The sequence below is a fragment of the Ranitomeya variabilis genome, chromosome 8 (assembly GCF_051348905.1).
Source record: "Ranitomeya variabilis isolate aRanVar5 chromosome 8, aRanVar5.hap1, whole genome shotgun sequence".
Taxonomy (NCBI): domain Eukaryota; kingdom Metazoa; phylum Chordata; class Amphibia; order Anura; family Dendrobatidae; genus Ranitomeya; species Ranitomeya variabilis.
The window spans coordinates 7,283,888-7,305,240 of record NC_135239.1 but is presented as its reverse complement, the minus strand read 5'-3'; positions in this window follow the sequence as shown (position 1 = coordinate 7,305,240).

The following is a 21,353-nucleotide window of genomic DNA, read 5'->3' as shown; positions in this document are numbered from 1 at the left end:
CAGGATATATCACTGTGTGTCAGGAGGTGGAGGAGCGATGCTCTGCAGAGAGGTCAGTGGTGTAATAATCTGCAGGATATATCACTGTATCTGTCAGGAGGTGGAGCAGTGATGCTCTGCAGAGAGGTCAGTGGTGTAATAATCTGCAGGATATATCACTATGGATCTGTCAGGAGGTGGAGGAGCGATGCTCTGCAGAGAGGACAGTGGTGTAATAATCTGCAGGATATATCACTATGTATCTGTCAGGAGGTGGAGGAGCGATGCTCTGCAGAGAGGTCAGTGGTGTAATAATCTGCAGGATATATCACTATCTGTCAGGAGGTGGAGGAGCGTTGCTCTGCAGGGGGTCAGTGGTGTAATAATCTGCAGGATATATCACTGTGTATCTGTCAGGAGGTGGAGGAGCGATGCTCTGCAGAGAGGTCAGTGGTGTAATAATCTGCAGGACATATCACTGTGTATCTGTCAGGAGGTGGAGGAGCGATGCTCTGCAGAGAGGTCAGTGGTGTAATAATCTGCAGGATATATCACTATGTATCTGTCAAGAGGTGGAGGAGCGATGATATGCAGAGAGGTCAGTGGTGTAATAATCTGCAGGACATATCACTATGTATCTGTCAGGAGGTGGAGGAGCGATGTTCTGCAGAGAGGTCAGTGGTGTAATAATCTGCAGGACATATCACTATGTATCTGTCAGGAGGTGGAGGAGCGATGCTCTGCAGAGAGGTCAGTGGTGTAATAATCTGCAGGACATATCACTATGTATCTGTCAGGAGGTGGAGGAGCGATGTTCTGCAGAGAGGTCAGTGGTGTAATAATCTGCAGGACATGTAATAATCTGCAGGATATATCACTATGTATCTGTCAGGAGGTGGAGGAGCGATGCTCTGCAGAGAGGTCAGTGGTGTAATAATCTGCAGGACATATCACTATGTATCTGTCAGGAGGTGGAGGAGCGATGCTCTGCAGGGAGGTCAGTGGTGAAATAATCTGCAGGAGATATCACTATGTATCTGTCAGGAGGTGGAGGAGCGATGCTCTGCAGAGAGGTCAGTGGTGTAATAATCTGCAGGATATATCACTATGTATCTGTCAGGAGGTGGAGGAGCGATGCTCTGCAGAGAGGTCAGTGGTGTAATAATCTGCAGGATATATCACTATGTATCTGTCAGGAGGTGGAGGAGCGATGCTCTGCAGATAGGTAAGTGGTGTAATAATCTGCAGGATATATCACTATGTATCTGTCAGGAGGTGGAGGAGCGATGCTCTGCAGAGAGGTCAGTGGTGTAATAATCTGCAGGATATATCACTATGTATCTGTCAGGAGGTGGAGGAGCGATGCTCTGCAGAGAGGTCAGTGGTGTAATAATCTGCAGGATATATCACTGTGCATCTGTCAGGAGGTGGAGGAGCAATGCTCTGCAGAGAGGTCAGTGGTGTAATAATCTGCAGGATATATCACTATGTATCTGTCAGGAGGTGGAGGAGCGATGTTCTGCAGAGAGGTCAGTGGTGTAATAATCTGCAGGATATATCACTATGTATCTGTCAGGAGGTGGAGGAGCGATGTTCTGCAGAGAGGTCACTGGTGTAATAATCTGCAGGATATATCACTATGTATCTGTCAGGAGGTGGAGGAGCGATGCTCTGCAGATAGGTCAGTGGTGTAATAATCTGCAGGATATATCACTATGTATCTGTCAGGAGGTGGAGGAGCGATGCTCTGCAGAGAGGTCAGTGGTGTAATAATCTGCAGGATATATCACTATGTATCTGTCAGGAGGTGGAGGAGCGATGCTCTGCAGAGAGGTCAGTGGTGTAATAATCTGCAGGATATATCACTGTGTATCTGTCAGGAGGTGGAGGAGCGATGCTCTGCAGAGAGGTCAGTGGTGTAATAATCTGCAGGATATATCACTATGTATCTGTCAGGAGGTGGAGGAGCGATGCTCTGCAGAGAGGTCAGTGGTGTAATAATCTGCAGAATATATCATTATGTATCTGTCAGGAGGTGGAGGAGCGATGCTCGGCAGAGAGGTCAGTGGTGTAATAATCTGAAGGATATATCACTATGTATCTGTCAGGAGGTGGAGGAGCGATGCTCTGCAGAGAGGTCAGTGGTGTAATAATCTGCAGGATATATCACTGTGTGTCAGGAGGTGGAGGAGCGATGCTCTGCAGAGAGGTCAGTGGTGTAATAATCTGCAGGACATATCACTATGTATCTGTCAGGAGGTGGAGGAGCGATGCTCTGCAGAGAGGTCAGTGGTGTAATAATCTGCAGGACATGTAATAATCTGCAGGACATATCACTGTATCTGTCAGGAGGTGGAGGAGCGATGTTCTGCAGAGAGGTCAGTGGTGTAATAATCTGCAGGACATATCACTATGTATCTGTCAGGAGGTGGAGGAGCGATGCTCTGCAGAGAGGTCAGTGGTGTAATAATCTGCAGGACATATCACTATGTATCTGTCAGGAGGTGGAGGAGCGATGTTCTGCAGAGAGGTCAGTGGTGTAATAATCTGCAGGACATGTAATAATCTGCAGGACATATAACTATGTATCTGTCAGGAGGTGGAGGAGCGATGCTCTGCAGAGAGGTCAGTGGTGTAATAATCTGCAGGACATATCACTATGTATCTGTCAGGAGGTGGAGGAGCGATGCTCTGCAGGGAGGTCAGTGGTGAAATAATCTGCAGGAGATATCACTATGTATCTGTCAGGAGGTGGAGGAGCGATGCTCTGCAGAGAGGTCAGTGGTGTAATAATCTGCAGGATATATCACTATGTATCTGTCAGGAGGTGGAGGAGCGATGCTCTGCAGAGAGGTCAGTGGTGTAATAATCTGCAGGATATATCACTATGTATCTGTCAGGAGGTGGAGGAGCGATGCTCTGCAGATAGGTCAGTGGTGTAATAATCTGCAGGATATATCACTATGTATCTGTCAGGAGGTGGAGGAGCGATGCTCTGCAGAGAGGTCAGTGGTGTAATAATCTGCAGGATATATCACTATGTATCTGTCAGGAGGTGGAGGAGCGATGCTCTGCAGAGAGGTCAGTGGTGTAATAATCTGCAGGATATATCACTGTGCATCTGTCAGGAGGTGGAGGAGCAATGCTCTGCAGAGAGGTCAGTGGTGTAATAATCTGCAGGAGATATCACTATGTATCTGTCAGGAGGTGGAGGAGCGATGTTCTGCAGAGAGGTCAGTGGTGTAATAATCTGCAGGATATATCACTATGTATCTGTCAGGAGGTGGAGGAGCGATGCTCTGCAGAGAGGTCACTGGTGTAATAATCTGCAGGATATATCACTATGTATCTGTCAGGAGGTGGAGGAGCGATGCTCTGCAGATAGGTCAGTGGTGTAATAATCTGCAGGATATATCACTATGTATCTGTCAGGAGGTGGAGGAGCGATGCTCTGCATAGAGGTCAGTGGTGTAATAATCTGCAGGATATATCACTATGTATCTGTCAGGAGGTGGAGGAGCGATGCTCTGCAGAGAGGTCAGTGGTGTAATAATCTGCAGGATATATCACTGTGTATTTGTCAGGAGGTGGAGGAGCGATGCTCTGCAGAGAGGTCAGTGGTGTAATAATCTGCAGGATATATCACTATGTATCTGTCAGGAGGTGGAGGAGCGATGCTCTGCAGAGAGGACAGTGGTGTAATAATCTGCAGGATATATCACTATGTATCTGTCAGGAGGTGGAGGAGCGATGCTCTGCAGAGAGGTCAGTGGTGTAATAATCTGCAGGATATATCACTATGTATCTGTCAGGAGGTGGAGGAGCGATGCTCTGCAGAGAGGACAGTGGTGTAATAATCTGCAGGATATATCACTATGTATCTGTCAGGAGGTGGAGGAGCGATGCTCTGCAGAGAGGTCAGTGGTGTAATAATCTGCAGGATATATCACTATGTATCTGTCAGGAGGTGGAGGAGCAATGCTCTGCAGAGAGGTCAGTGGTGTAATAATCTGCAGGATATATCACTATGTATCTGTCAGGAGGTGGAGGAGCAATGCTCTGCAGAGAGGTCAGTGGTGTAATAATCTGCAGGATATATCACTGTGTATCTGTCAGGAGGTGGAGGGGCGATGCTCTGCAGAGAGGTCAGTGGTGTAATAATCTGCAGGATATATCACTATGTATCTGTCAGGAGGTGGAGGAGCAATGCTCTGCAGAGAGGTCAGTGGTGTAATAATCTGCAGGATATATCACTATGTATCTGTCAGGAGGTGGAGGAGCAATGCTCTGCAGAGAGGTCAGTGGTGTAATAATCTGCAGGATATATCACTATGTATCTGTCAGGAGGTGGAGGAGCGATGCTCTGCAGAGAGGTCGGTGGTGTTATAATCTGCAGGATATATCACTATGTATCTGTCAGGAGGTGGAGGAGCAATGCTCTGCAGAGAGGTCAGTGGTGTAATAATCTGCAGGATATATCACTGTGTATCTGTCAGGAGGTGGAGGAGCAATGCTCTGCAGAGAGGTCGGTGGTGTAATAATCTGCAGGATATATCACAATGTATCTGTCAGGAGGTGGAGGAGCAATGCTCTGCAGAGAGGTCAGTGGTGTAATAATCTGCAGGATATATCACTGTGTATCTGTCAGGAGGTGGAGGAGCGATGCTCTGCAGAGAGGTCAGTGGTGTAATAATCTGCAGGATATATCACTGTGTATCTGTCAGGAGGTGGAGGAGCGATGCTCTGCAGAGAGGTCAGTGGTGTAATAATCTGCAGGATATATCACTATGTATCTGTCAGAAGGTGGAGGAGCGATGCTCTGCAGAGAGGTCAGTGGTGTAATAATCTGATGGATATATCACTATGTATGTCAGGAGGTGGAGGAGTGATGCTCTGCAGAGAGGTCAGTGGTGTAATCATCTGCAGAATGTATCACTATGAATCTGTCAGGAGGTGGAGGAGCGATGCTCTGCAGAGAGGTCAGTGGTGTAAATCTGCAGGATATATCACTGTATCTGTCAGGAGGTGGAGCAGCGATGCTCTGCAGAGAGGTCAGTGGTGTAATAATCTGCAGGATATATCACTATGGATCTGTCAGGAGGTGGAGGAGCGATGCTCTGCAGAGAGGACAGTGGTGTAATAATCTGCAGGATATATCACTATGTATCTGTCAGGAGGTGGAGGAGCGATGCTCTGCAGAGAGGTCAGTGGTGTAATAATCTGCAGGATATATCACTGTATCTGTCAGGAGGTGGAGTAGCGTTGCTCTGCAGGGGGTCAGTGGTGTAATAATCTGCAGGATATATCACTGTATCTGTCAGGAGGTGGAGGAGCGATGCTCTGCAGAGAGGTCAGTGGTGTAATAATCTGCAGGATATATCACTATGTATCTGTCAGGAGGTGGAGGAGCGGTGCTCTGCAGAGAGGTCAGTGGTGTAATAATCTGCAGGACATATCACTATGTATCTGTCAGGAGGTGGAGGAGCGATGCTCTGCAAAGAGGTCAGTGGTGTAATAATCTACAGGACATATCACTATGTATCTGTCAGGAGGTGGAGGAGCGATGTTCTGCAGAGAGGTCAGTGGTGTAATAATCTGCAGGATATATCACTATGTATCTGTCAGGAGGTGGAGGAGCGATGCTCTGCAGAGAGGTCAGTGGTGTAATAATCTGCAGGATATATCACTATGGATCTGTCAGGAGGTGGAGGAGCGATGCTCTGCAGAGAGGACAGTGGTGTAATAATCTGCAGGATATATCACTATGTATCTGTCAGGAGGTGGAGGAGCGATGCTCTGCAGAGAGGTCAGTGGTGTAATAATCTGCAGGATATATCACTGTATCTGTCAGGAGGTGGAGTAGCGTTGCTCTGCAGGGGGTCAGTGGTGTAATAATCTGCAGGACATATCACTGTGTATCTGTCAGGAGGTGGAGGAGCGATGCTCTGCAGAGAGGTCAGTGGTGTAATAATCTGCAGGATATATCACTGTATCTGTCAGGAGGTGGAGGAGCGATGCTCTGCAGAGAGGTCAGTGGTGTAATAATCTGCAGGACATATCACTGTGTATCTGTCAGGAGGTGGAGGAGCGATGCTCTGCAGAGAGGTCAGTGGTGTAATAATCTGCAGGATATATCACTATGTATCTGTCAGGAGGTGGAGGAGCGATGCTCTGCAGAGAGGTCAGTGGTGTAATAATCTGCAGGACATATCACTATGTATCTGTCAGGAGGTGGAGGAGCGATGCTCTGCAGAGAGGTCAGTGGTGTAATAATCTGCAGGACATATCACTATGTATCTGTCAGGAGGTGGAGGAGCGATGTTCTGCAGAGAGGTCAGTGGTGTAATAATCTGCAGGATATATCACTATGTATCTGTCAGGAGGTGGAGGAGCGATGCTCTGCAGAGAGGTCAGTGGTGTAATAATCTGCAGGATATATCACTATGTATCTGTCAGGAGGTGGAGGAGCGATGCTCTACAGAGAGGTCAGTGGTGTAATAATCTGCAGGATATATCACTGTGTATCTGTCAGGAGGTGGAGGAGCGATGCTCTGCAGAGAGGTCAGTGGTGTAATAATCTGCAGGATATATCACTGTGTATCTGTCAGGAGGTGGAGGAGCGATGCTCTACAGAGAGGTCAGTGGTGTAATAATCTGCAGGATATATCACTGTGTATCTGTCAGGAGGTGGAGGAGCGATGCTCTGCAGAGAGGTCAGTGGTGTAATAATCTGCAGGATATATCACTGTGTATCTGTCAGGAGGTGGAGGAGCGATGCTCTGCAGAGAGGTCAGTGGTGTAATAATCTGCAGGATATATCACTATGTATCTGTCAGGAGGTGGAGGAGCGATGCTCTGCAGAGAGGTCAGTGGTGTAATAATCTGCAGGATATATCACTGTGTGTCAGGAGGTGGGGGAACGATGCTCTGCAGAGAGGTCAGTGGTGTAATAATCTGCAGGATATATCACTATGTATCTGTCAGGAGGTGGAGGAGCGATGCTCTGCAGAGAGGTCAGTGGTGTAATAATCTGCAGGACATATCACTATGTATCTGTCAGGAGGTGGAGGAGCGATGCTCTGCAGAGAGGTCAGTGGTGTAATAATCTGCAGGATATATCACTGTGTATCTGTCAGGAGGTGGAGGGGCAATGCTCTGCAGAGAGGTCGGTGGTGTAATAATCTGCAGGATATATCACTATGTATCTGTCAGGAGGTGGAGGAGCAATGCTCTGCAGAGAGGTCAGTGGTGTAATAATCTGCAGGATATATCACTGTGTATCTGTCAGGAGGTGGAGGAGCAATGCTCTGCAGAGAGGTCGGTGGTGTAATAATCTGCAGGATATATCACTATGTATCTGTCAGGAGGTGGAGGAGCGATGCTCTGCAGAGAGGTCAGTGGTGTAATAATCTGCAGGATATATCACTATGTATCTGTCAGGAGGTGGAGGAGCGATGCTCTGCAGATAGGTCAGTGGTGTAATAATCTGCAGGATATATCACTATGTATCTGTCAGGAGGTGGAGGAGCGATGCTCTGCAGAGAGGTCAGTGGTGTAATAATCTGCAGGATATATCACTATGTATCTGTCAGGAGGTGGAGGAGCGATGCTCTGCAGAGAGGTCAGTGGTGTAATAATCTGCAGGATATATCACTGTGTATCTGTCAGGAGGTGGAGGAGCGATGCTCTGCAGAGAGGTCAGTGGTGTAATAATCTGCAGGATATATCACTATGTATCTGTCAGGAGGTGGAGGAGCGATGCTCTGCAGAGAGGTCAGTGGTGTAATAATCTGCAGGATATATCACTGTGTATCTGTCAGGAGGTGGAGGAGCGATGCTCGGCAGAGAGGTCAGTGGTGTAATAATCTGCAGGATATATCACTATGTATCTGTCAGGAGGTGGAGGAGCGATGCTCTGCAGAGAGGTCAGTGGTGTAATAATCTGCAGGATATATCACTGTGTGTCAGGAGGTGGAGGAGCGATGCTCTGCAGAGAGGTCAGTGGTGTAATAATCTGCAGGATATATCACTATGTATCTGTCAGGAGGTGGAGGAGCGATGCTCTGCAGAGAGGTCAGTGGTGTAATAATCTGCAGGATATATCACTGTGTATCTGTCAGGAGGTGGAGGAGCGATGCTCGGCAGAGAGGTCAGTGGTGTAATAATCTGCAGGATATATCACTATGTATCTGTCAGGAGGTGGAGGAGCGATGCTCTGCAGAGAGGTCAGTGGTGTAATAATCTGCAGGATATATCACTGTGTGTCAGGAGGTGGAGGAGCGATGCTCTGCAGAGAGGTCAGTGGTGTAATAATCTGCAGGATATATCACTGTATCTGTCAGGAGGTGGAGCAGTGATGCTCTGCAGAGAGGTCAGTGGTGTAATAATCTGCAGGATATATCACTATGGATCTGTCAGGAGGTGGAGGAGCGATGCTCTGCAGAGAGGACAGTGGTGTAATAATCTGCAGGATATATCACTATGTATCTGTCAGGAGGTGGAGGAGCGATGCTCTGCAGAGAGGTCAGTGGTGTAATAATCTGCAGGATATATCACTATCTGTCAGGAGGTGGAGGAGCGTTGCTCTGCAGGGGGTCAGTGGTGTAATAATCTGCAGGATATATCACTGTGTATCTGTCAGGAGGTGGAGGAGCGATGCTCTGCAGAGAGGTCAGTGGTGTAATAATCTGCAGGACATATCACTGTGTATCTGTCAGGAGGTGGAGGAGCGATGCTCTGCAGAGAGGTCAGTGGTGTAATAATCTGCAGGATATATCACTATGTATCTGTCAAGAGGTGGAGGAGCGATGATATGCAGAGAGGTCAGTGGTGTAATAATCTGCAGGACATATCACTATGTATCTGTCAGGAGGTGGAGGAGCGATGTTCTGCAGAGAGGTCAGTGGTGTAATAATCTGCAGGACATATCACTATGTATCTGTCAGGAGGTGGAGGAGCGATGCTCTGCAGAGAGGTCAGTGGTGTAATAATCTGCAGGACATATCACTATGTATCTGTCAGGAGGTGGAGGAGCGATGTTCTGCAGAGAGGTCAGTGGTGTAATAATCTGCAGGACATGTAATAATCTGCAGGATATATCACTATGTATCTGTCAGGAGGTGGAGGAGCGATGCTCTGCAGAGAGGTCAGTGGTGTAATAATCTGCAGGACATATCACTATGTATCTGTCAGGAGGTGGAGGAGCGATGCTCTGCAGGGAGGTCAGTGGTGAAATAATCTGCAGGAGATATCACTATGTATCTGTCAGGAGGTGGAGGAGCGATGCTCTGCAGAGAGGTCAGTGGTGTAATAATCTGCAGGATATATCACTATGTATCTGTCAGGAGGTGGAGGAGCGATGCTCTGCAGAGAGGTCAGTGGTGTAATAATCTGCAGGATATATCACTATGTATCTGTCAGGAGGTGGAGGAGCGATGCTCTGCAGATAGGTAAGTGGTGTAATAATCTGCAGGATATATCACTATGTATCTGTCAGGAGGTGGAGGAGCGATGCTCTGCAGAGAGGTCAGTGGTGTAATAATCTGCAGGATATATCACTATGTATCTGTCAGGAGGTGGAGGAGCGATGCTCTGCAGAGAGGTCAGTGGTGTAATAATCTGCAGGATATATCACTGTGCATCTGTCAGGAGGTGGAGGAGCAATGCTCTGCAGAGAGGTCAGTGGTGTAATAATCTGCAGGATATATCACTATGTATCTGTCAGGAGGTGGAGGAGCGATGTTCTGCAGAGAGGTCAGTGGTGTAATAATCTGCAGGATATATCACTATGTATCTGTCAGGAGGTGGAGGAGCGATGTTCTGCAGAGAGGTCACTGGTGTAATAATCTGCAGGATATATCACTATGTATCTGTCAGGAGGTGGAGGAGCGATGCTCTGCAGATAGGTCAGTGGTGTAATAATCTGCAGGATATATCACTATGTATCTGTCAGGAGGTGGAGGAGCGATGCTCTGCAGAGAGGTCAGTGGTGTAATAATCTGCAGGATATATCACTATGTATCTGTCAGGAGGTGGAGGAGCGATGCTCTGCAGAGAGGTCAGTGGTGTAATAATCTGCAGGATATATCACTGTGTATCTGTCAGGAGGTGGAGGAGCGATGCTCTGCAGAGAGGTCAGTGGTGTAATAATCTGCAGGATATATCACTATGTATCTGTCAGGAGGTGGAGGAGCGATGCTCTGCAGAGAGGTCAGTGGTGTAATAATCTGCAGAATATATCATTATGTATCTGTCAGGAGGTGGAGGAGCGATGCTCGGCAGAGAGGTCAGTGGTGTAATAATCTGCAGGATATATCACTATGTATCTGTCAGGAGGTGGAGGAGCGATGCTCTGCAGAGAGGTCAGTGGTGTAATAATCTGCAGGATATATCACTGTGTGTCAGGAGGTGGAGGAGCGATGCTCTGCAGAGAGGTCAGTGGTGTAATAATCTGCAGGACATATCACTATGTATCTGTCAGGAGGTGGAGGAGCGATGCTCTGCAGAGAGGTCAGTGGTGTAATAATCTGCAGGACATGTAATAATCTGCAGGACATATCACTGTATCTGTCAGGAGGTGGAGGAGCGATGTTCTGCAGAGAGGTCAGTGGTGTAATAATCTGCAGGACATATCACTATGTATCTGTCAGGAGGTGGAGGAGCGATGCTCTGCAGAGAGGTCAGTGGTGTAATAATCTGCAGGACATATCACTATGTATCTGTCAGGAGGTGGAGGAGCGATGTTCTGCAGAGAGGTCAGTGGTGTAATAATCTGCAGGACATGTAATAATCTGCAGGACATATAACTATGTATCTGTCAGGAGGTGGAGGAGCGATGCTCTGCAGAGAGGTCAGTGGTGTAATAATCTGCAGGACATATCACTATGTATCTGTCAGGAGGTGGAGGAGCGATGCTCTGCAGGGAGGTCAGTGGTGAAATAATCTGCAGGAGATATCACTATGTATCTGTCAGGAGGTGGAGGAGCGATGCTCTGCAGAGAGGTCAGTGGTGTAATAATCTGCAGGATATATCACTATGTATCTGTCAGGAGGTGGAGGAGCGATGCTCTGCAGAGAGGTCAGTGGTGTAATAATCTGCAGGATATATCACTATGTATCTGTCAGGAGGTGGAGGAGCGATGCTCTGCAGATAGGTCAGTGGTGTAATAATCTGCAGGATATATCACTATGTATCTGTCAGGAGGTGGAGGAGCGATGCTCTGCAGAGAGGTCAGTGGTGTAATAATCTGCAGGATATATCACTATGTATCTGTCAGGAGGTGGAGGAGCGATGCTCTGCAGAGAGGTCAGTGGTGTAATAATCTGCAGGATATATCACTGTGCATCTGTCAGGAGGTGGAGGAGCAATGCTCTGCAGAGAGGTCAGTGGTGTAATAATCTGCAGGAGATATCACTATGTATCTGTCAGGAGGTGGAGGAGCGATGTTCTGCAGAGAGGTCAGTGGTGTAATAATCTGCAGGATATATCACTATGTATCTGTCAGGAGGTGGAGGAGCGATGCTCTGCAGAGAGGTCACTGGTGTAATAATCTGCAGGATATATCACTATGTATCTGTCAGGAGGTGGAGGAGCGATGCTCTGCAGATAGGTCAGTGGTGTAATAATCTGCAGGATATATCACTATGTATCTGTCAGGAGGTGGAGGAGCGATGCTCTGCATAGAGGTCAGTGGTGTAATAATCTGCAGGATATATCACTATGTATCTGTCAGGAGGTGGAGGAGCGATGCTCTGCAGAGAGGTCAGTGGTGTAATAATCTGCAGGATATATCACTGTGTATTTGTCAGGAGGTGGAGGAGCGATGCTCTGCAGAGAGGTCAGTGGTGTAATAATCTGCAGGATATATCACTATGTATCTGTCAGGAGGTGGAGGAGCGATGCTCTGCAGAGAGGACAGTGGTGTAATAATCTGCAGGATATATCACTATGTATCTGTCAGGAGGTGGAGGAGCGATGCTCTGCAGAGAGGTCAGTGGTGTAATAATCTGCAGGATATATCACTATGTATCTGTCAGGAGGTGGAGGAGCGATGCTCTGCAGAGAGGACAGTGGTGTAATAATCTGCAGGATATATCACTATGTATCTGTCAGGAGGTGGAGGAGCGATGCTCTGCAGAGAGGTCAGTGGTGTAATAATCTGCAGGATATATCACTATGTATCTGTCAGGAGGTGGAGGAGCAATGCTCTGCAGAGAGGTCAGTGGTGTAATAATCTGCAGGATATATCACTATGTATCTGTCAGGAGGTGGAGGAGCAATGCTCTGCAGAGAGGTCAGTGGTGTAATAATCTGCAGGATATATCACTGTGTATCTGTCAGGAGGTGGAGGGGCGATGCTCTGCAGAGAGGTCAGTGGTGTAATAATCTGCAGGATATATCACTATGTATCTGTCAGGAGGTGGAGGAGCAATGCTCTGCAGAGAGGTCAGTGGTGTAATAATCTGCAGGATATATCACTATGTATCTGTCAGGAGGTGGAGGAGCAATGCTCTGCAGAGAGGTCAGTGGTGTAATAATCTGCAGGATATATCACTATGTATCTGTCAGGAGGTGGAGGAGCGATGCTCTGCAGAGAGGTCGGTGGTGTTATAATCTGCAGGATATATCACTATGTATCTGTCAGGAGGTGGAGGAGCAATGCTCTGCAGAGAGGTCAGTGGTGTAATAATCTGCAGGATATATCACTGTGTATCTGTCAGGAGGTGGAGGAGCAATGCTCTGCAGAGAGGTCGGTGGTGTAATAATCTGCAGGATATATCACAATGTATCTGTCAGGAGGTGGAGGAGCAATGCTCTGCAGAGAGGTCAGTGGTGTAATAATCTGCAGGATATATCACTGTGTATCTGTCAGGAGGTGGAGGAGCGATGCTCTGCAGAGAGGTCAGTGGTGTAATAATCTGCAGGATATATCACTGTGTATCTGTCAGGAGGTGGAGGAGCGATGCTCTGCAGAGAGGTCAGTGGTGTAATAATCTGCAGGATATATCACTATGTATCTGTCAGAAGGTGGAGGAGCGATGCTCTGCAGAGAGGTCAGTGGTGTAATAATCTGATGGATATATCACTATGTATGTCAGGAGGTGGAGGAGTGATGCTCTGCAGAGAGGTCAGTGGTGTAATCATCTGCAGAATGTATCACTATGAATCTGTCAGGAGGTGGAGGAGCGATGCTCTGCAGAGAGGTCAGTGGTGTAAATCTGCAGGATATATCACTGTATCTGTCAGGAGGTGGAGCAGCGATGCTCTGCAGAGAGGTCAGTGGTGTAATAATCTGCAGGATATATCACTATGGATCTGTCAGGAGGTGGAGGAGCGATGCTCTGCAGAGAGGACAGTGGTGTAATAATCTGCAGGATATATCACTATGTATCTGTCAGGAGGTGGAGGAGCGATGCTCTGCAGAGAGGTCAGTGGTGTAATAATCTGCAGGATATATCACTGTATCTGTCAGGAGGTGGAGTAGCGTTGCTCTGCAGGGGGTCAGTGGTGTAATAATCTGCAGGATATATCACTGTATCTGTCAGGAGGTGGAGGAGCGATGCTCTGCAGAGAGGTCAGTGGTGTAATAATCTGCAGGATATATCACTATGTATCTGTCAGGAGGTGGAGGAGCGGTGCTCTGCAGAGAGGTCAGTGGTGTAATAATCTGCAGGACATATCACTATGTATCTGTCAGGAGGTGGAGGAGCGATGCTCTGCAAAGAGGTCAGTGGTGTAATAATCTACAGGACATATCACTATGTATCTGTCAGGAGGTGGAGGAGCGATGTTCTGCAGAGAGGTCAGTGGTGTAATAATCTGCAGGATATATCACTATGTATCTGTCAGGAGGTGGAGGAGCGATGCTCTGCAGAGAGGTCAGTGGTGTAATAATCTGCAGGATATATCACTATGGATCTGTCAGGAGGTGGAGGAGCGATGCTCTGCAGAGAGGACAGTGGTGTAATAATCTGCAGGATATATCACTATGTATCTGTCAGGAGGTGGAGGAGCGATGCTCTGCAGAGAGGTCAGTGGTGTAATAATCTGCAGGATATATCACTGTATCTGTCAGGAGGTGGAGTAGCGTTGCTCTGCAGGGGGTCAGTGGTGTAATAATCTGCAGGACATATCACTGTGTATCTGTCAGGAGGTGGAGGAGCGATGCTCTGCAGAGAGGTCAGTGGTGTAATAATCTGCAGGATATATCACTGTATCTGTCAGGAGGTGGAGGAGCGATGCTCTGCAGAGAGGTCAGTGGTGTAATAATCTGCAGGACATATCACTGTGTATCTGTCAGGAGGTGGAGGAGCGATGCTCTGCAGAGAGGTCAGTGGTGTAATAATCTGCAGGATATATCACTATGTATCTGTCAGGAGGTGGAGGAGCGATGCTCTGCAGAGAGGTCAGTGGTGTAATAATCTGCAGGACATATCACTATGTATCTGTCAGGAGGTGGAGGAGCGATGCTCTGCAGAGAGGTCAGTGGTGTAATAATCTGCAGGACATATCACTATGTATCTGTCAGGAGGTGGAGGAGCGATGTTCTGCAGAGAGGTCAGTGGTGTAATAATCTGCAGGATATATCACTATGTATCTGTCAGGAGGTGGAGGAGCGATGCTCTGCAGAGAGGTCAGTGGTGTAATAATCTGCAGGATATATCACTATGTATCTGTCAGGAGGTGGAGGAGCGATGCTCTACAGAGAGGTCAGTGGTGTAATAATCTGCAGGATATATCACTGTGTATCTGTCAGGAGGTGGAGGAGCGATGCTCTGCAGAGAGGTCAGTGGTGTAATAATCTGCAGGATATATCACTGTGTATCTGTCAGGAGGTGGAGGAGCGATGCTCTACAGAGAGGTCAGTGGTGTAATAATCTGCAGGATATATCACTGTGTATCTGTCAGGAGGTGGAGGAGCGATGCTCTGCAGAGAGGTCAGTGGTGTAATAATCTGCAGGATATATCACTGTGTATCTGTCAGGAGGTGGAGGAGCGATGCTCTGCAGAGAGGTCAGTGGTGTAATAATCTGCAGGATATATCACTATGTATCTGTCAGGAGGTGGAGGAGCGATGCTCTGCAGAGAGGTCAGTGGTGTAATAATCTGCAGGATATATCACTGTGTGTCAGGAGGTGGGGGAACGATGCTCTGCAGAGAGGTCAGTGGTGTAATAATCTGCAGGATATATCACTATGTATCTGTCAGGAGGTGGAGGAGCGATGCTCTGCAGAGAGGTCAGTGGTGTAATAATCTGCAGGACATATCACTATGTATCTGTCAGGAGGTGGAGGAGCGATGCTCTGCAGAGAGGTCAGTGGTGTAATAATCTGCAGGACATATCACTATGTATCTGTCAGGAGTTGGAGGAGCGATGTTCTGCAGAGAGGTCAGTGGTGTAATAATCTGCAGGATATATCACTATGTATCTGTCAGGAGGTGGAGGAGCGATGCTCTGCAGAGAGGTCAGTGGTGTAATAATCTGCAGGATATATCACTATGTATCTGTCAGGAGGTGGAGGAGCGATGCTCTGCAGAGAGGTCAGTGGTGTAATAATCTGCAGGATATATCACTGTATCTGTCAGGAGGTGGAGGAGCGATGCTCTGCAGAGAGGTCAGTGGTGTAATAATCTGCAGGATATATCACTATGTATCTGTCAGAAGGTGGAGGAGCGATGCTCTGCAGAGAGGTCAGTGGTGTAATAATCTGATGGATATATCACTATGTATGTCAGGAGGTGGAGGAGTGATGCTCTGCAGAGAGGTCAGTGGTGTAATCATCTGCAGAATGTATCACTATGAATCTGTCAGGAGGTGGAGGAGCGATGCTCTGCAGAGAGGTCAGTGGTGTAAATCTGCAGGATATATCACTGTATCTGTCAGGAGGTGGAGCAGCGATGCTCTGCAGAGAGGTCAGTGGTGTAATAATCTGCAGGATATATCACTATGGATCTGTCAGGAGGTGGAGGAGCGATGCTCTGCAGAGAGGACAGTGGTGTAATAATCTGCAGGATATATCACTATGTATCTGTCAGGAGGTGGAGGAGCGATGCTCGGCAGAGAGGTCAGTGGTGTAATAATCTGCAGAATATATCATTATGTATCTGTCAGGAGGTGGAGGAGCGATGCTCTGCAGAGAGGTCAGTGGTGTAATAATCTGCAGGATATATCACTATGTGTCAGGAGGTGGAGGAGCGATGCTCTGCAGGGAGGTCAGTGGTGTAATAATCTGCAGGATATATCACTATGTATCTGTCAGGAGGTGGAGGAGCGATGCTCTGCAGAGAGGTCAGTGGTGTAATAATCTGCAGAATATATCATTATGTATCTGTCAGGAGGTGGAGGAGCGATGCTCTGCAGAGAGGTCAGTGGTGTAATAATCTGCAGGATATATCACTATGTATCTGTCAGGAGGTGGAGGAGCAATGCTCTGCAGAGAGGTCAGTGGTGTAATAATCTGCAGGATATATCACTATGTATCTGTCAGGAGGTGGAGGAGCAATGCTCTGCAGAGAGGTCAGTGGTGTAATAATCTGCAGGATATATCACTGTGTATCTGTCAGGAGGTGGAGGGGCAATGCTCTGCAGAGAGGTCGGTGGTGTAATAATCTGCAGGATATATCACTATGTATCTGTCAGGAGGTGGAGGAGCAATGCTCTGCAGAGAGGTCAGTGGTGTAATAATCTGCAGGATATATCACTGTGTATCTGTCAGGAGGTGGAGGAGCAATGCTCTGCAGAGAGGTCGGTGGTGTAATAATCTGCAGGATATATCACTATGTATCTGTCAGGAGGTGGAGGAGCAATGCTCTGCAGAGAGGTCAGTGGTGTAATAATCTGCAGGATATATCACTGTGTATCTGTCAGGAGGTGGAGGAGCGATGCTCTGCAGAGAGGTCAGTGGTGTAATAATCTGCAGGATATATCACTGTGTATCTGTCAGGAGGTGGAGGAGCGATGCTCTGCAGAGAGGTCAGTGGTGTAATAATCTGCAGGATATATCACTATGTATCTGTCAGAAGGTGGAGGAGCGATGCTCTGCAGAGAGGTCAGTGGTGTAATAATCTGCAGGACATATCACTATGTATCTGTCAGGAGGTGGAGGAGTGATGCTCTGCAGAGAGGTCAGTGGTGTAATCATCTGCAGAATGTATCACTATGAATCTGTCAGGAGGTGGAGGAGCGATGCTCTGCAGAGAGGTCAGTGGTGTAATAATCTGCAGGATATATCACTGTATCTGTCAGGAGGTGGAGCAGCGATGCTCTGCAGAGAGGTCAGTGGTGTAATAATCTGCAGGATATATCACTATGGATCTGTCAGGAGGTGGAGGAGCGATGCTCTGCAGAGAGGACAGTGGTGTAATAATCTGCAGGATATATCACTATGTATCTGTCAGGAGGTGGAGGAGCGATGCTCTGCAGAGAGGTCAGTGGTGTAATAATCTGCAGGATATATCACTATGTATCTGTCAGGAGGTGGAGGAGCGATGCTCTGCAGAGAGGTCAGTGGTGTAATAATCTGCAGGATATATCACTGTGTATCTGTGAGGAGGTGGAGGAGCGATGCTCTGCAGAGAGGTCAGTGGTGTAATAATCTGCAGGAGATATCACTATGTATGTGCGATGCTCTGCAGATTTCTGCCTCCATCTTGCAGCCGCCTATCGATATTGAGACTTTGCTGTTATTTCCGCCGGCTGGAGCGGACTCTGCAGCGATTGGCTCCCGTCTCCCCAGGACGCGGCCACCGGGTGAGATAAACGTCTGTCTGAATTGTCTCATTGTCTTATTCTTCCGCTTTCTTAAAGGGCAACGCCACCTGAGATGAGCCAGGTGAGGATCATGTCCTTCCTCCAGCTGCAGGTACAACGTGCCCCGGTAGATGGTCGCGTTTTACATTCATTCTCTGCTCGGCTGAGTGTAAAGCACAGAGGAAGGACACGGCGGCTGCTTATACCTGGAAGAAAGGAGCAATGGAGAAAGTAAAAATGCAAAACAGGAGAAGTCACTGATGAGAGTAGAAGCGGAGGTGTGGAGGATCGGGGAGAGGGAACCGCTGGGCTCAGAATGGCGGACAGGAGGAATCTCCGCTGACGTCTTCTGACTGCTGCACCTCAGGGGCTGGAACTCCTGGTGAAGCATCTCGGGGAGGCCGAGCCTCTACTGATGGGAGAAGTTCTGCTGTTTACTATTGGAAACCGTCAGCGAGAAGGTGGACACAGGCAGGGCCGGACTGGGACTAAAATTCAGCCCTGGCATTTGAAGTTACACAGGCCCACTTGTCACATGGTGACTGTATAATATCTTTGTACACTTGTTGGCAGGGCCGGTTTTAGGCAAAGTGGGGCCCCGGGCTAAGTTTAAAATGGGTCCCCAAATGCTAACATATTCCACATCACACAGAAGCCTTTCTGTTGTATTTACGTGCGCTGAGTTCAGGCCGCTAAGTGAGTTTGATCGACAATACTGAAGATGTTCAACGCTTGTTTCCCGGCCTCTTTCCACCAGCTGAGGAATAATGATGGAACAGAATGATCACTAATAGATCACTAACAGATCACCATACAGGATCATGTTATCAGCAGCACATCTACAGTTTACACCAGCGATGTGCTGCTGATAACAGTGATTTTTATTCCAGCAAAAACAATCTGAATATGCAGCATTTTACTTGTTTAGTAAAATACACCCCATAGTCCTCCATATATTATAATGTGCACCACAGTCCTCCATATAGTATAATACACTCCCTATAGTCCTCCATATATTAAAATACACTGCTCAGTCATCTATATAGCATAATACACTCCTCATAGTGCTCCATATAGCATAATGCACCGCCATAGTCATCCATGTAGTACAATTCACTTCCCATAGTATAATGCACCCCATAGTTCTTCATATAGTATAACGTATTCCCCATAGTCCTCAATACAGTATAATCCAGCCTACATATAGTATAATGCAGCCACCACCCTACAGAATATAATGCAGCCACCGCAGAGTATAATGCAGCCAACCCAGAGTATAATGCAGCCACCCCATAGAATATAATGCTGCCCCCCTCATAGAGTATGATGCAATCACCCCTCAAAGAATATAAATATAATACAGCCCCATAGAATATAATGTAGCCCCGAATAGAATATAATACAGCCCACCTCCCCACAGAATATAATACAGCCCCATCAAAGAGTATGATGCAATCATCCCTCATAAAATCTAATACAGCCTCCCACAGAATATAATACAGCACACCTCCCCATAATATATAATGTAGCCCCCATAGAATACTGTATAATGCAGCTCCCCATAATATATAACACAGCCTCCCCCATAGAATAGAATATATACTATGGGGGGTATAACACAGCCTCCTACATGGAATATAATATACCCCCACAATAGTATATAATACAGCCACATAGTATATAACACGGCCTCCCCCATAGAATATAATATACCCCCATAGTATATAGCAAAGCCCACATAGTATATAGCACAACCCGCATAGTATATAGCAAAGCCCGCATAGTATATAGGAAAGCCAGCATAGTATATAGCAAAGACCGCATAGTATATAGCACAACCTGCATAGTATATATCAAAGCCCGCATAGTATATAGCACAACCCGCATAGTATATAGCACAACCCGCATAGCAGATAACACAGCCCGCGTAGTAGTATACAGCACAGCCCACACAGTAGTATACAGCACAGCCCACATAGTAGTATACAGCACAGCCCATGTAGTAGTATAAAGCACAGCCCACGTAGCAGTATACAGCACAGCCCATGTAGCAGTATAAAGTACAGCCCACGTAGTAGTATACAGCACAGCCCACGTAGCAATATACAGCACAGCCCACGTAGTAGTATACAGCACATCCCACGTAGTAGTATACAGCACAGCCCACACAGTAGTATATAGCACAGCCCACATAGTAGTATATAGCACAGCCCACATAGTAGTATATAGCACTGCCCACACAGTAGTATACAGCACTGCCCACACAGTAGTATACAGCACAGCCCACACAGTAGTATACAGCACAGCCCATACAGTACTATATAGCACTTCTTACACAGTAGAATATAGCACAGCCCACATAGTAGTATACAGCAAACCCCGCATCTCTCCTCCCCCCTGAGAATGGCCCCACAGTCCAGTAAAAAAAAAAAAACACTCCTCACCTCTCCTCGTGCCCGCGTTGCTCCCTGCTCCTGTCTCGGCGGCTGCCGCTGCATTGCCTGGGACACAGTGAGTGTGCACGCACCCACAGTGTCAGAGGCAGAACGAGGAATGATGGGAGAGGGAGCATCAGCAGACACTCTCTCCTCCATCATTGCATTCAACTGTACTGGCGTCACAGACGCCGGTATAGTTGAATGCGGCGGCGGCGCTGGTGTGAGGGGGGGATGAGTCGGCGCGCAGCGGCCAACTACTGGCACCAGCCCTTCTGGCATTTGCCAGAACTGCCCAATGGCCAGTCCGGCCCTGGACACAGATATCATACAGGCAGCGAGCAGATATTGTCCCACATCACATGACTGTCCAGAGCAAATCAGCAGAGCAAGCAGGGTGTGCGGAAGAGTTCAGCTCTAAAGACAGCAGAGTACTGAGTGCAGCTCTGGAGCACAAGACAGGATGTAACTCAGGATCAGTAATGTAATGTATGTATACAGTGACTGCACCAGCAGAATAGTGAGTGCAGCTCTGGGGTATAATACAGGAGGTGACTCAGGATCAGTAATGTAATGTATGTACACAGTGACTGCACCAGCAGAATAGTGAGTGCAGCTCTGGAGTATAATACAGGATCTAACTCAGGATCAGTAATGTAATGTATGTACACAGTGACTGCACCAGCAGAATAGTGAGTGCAGCTCTGGAGTATAATACAGGATCTAACTCAGGATCAGTAATGTAATGTATGTACACAGTGACTGCACCAGCAGAATAGTGAGTGCAGCTCTGGAGTATAATACAGGAGGTAACTCAGGATCAGTAATGTAATGTATGTACACAGTGACTGCACCAGCAGAATAGTGAGTGCAGCTCTGGAGTATAATACAGGATGTAACTCAGGATCAGTAATGTAATGTATGTACACAGTGACTGCACCAGCAGAATAGTGAGTGCAGCTCTGGAGTATAATACAGGATCTAACTCAGGATCAGTAATGTAATGTATGTACACAGTGACTGCACCAGCAGAATAGTGAGTGCAGCTCTGGAGTATAATACAGGAGGTAACTCAGGATCAGTAATGTAATGTATGTACACAGTGACTGCACCAGCAGAATAGTGAGTGCAGCTCTGGAGTATAATACAGGATGTAACTCAGGATCAGTAATGTAATGTATGTACACAG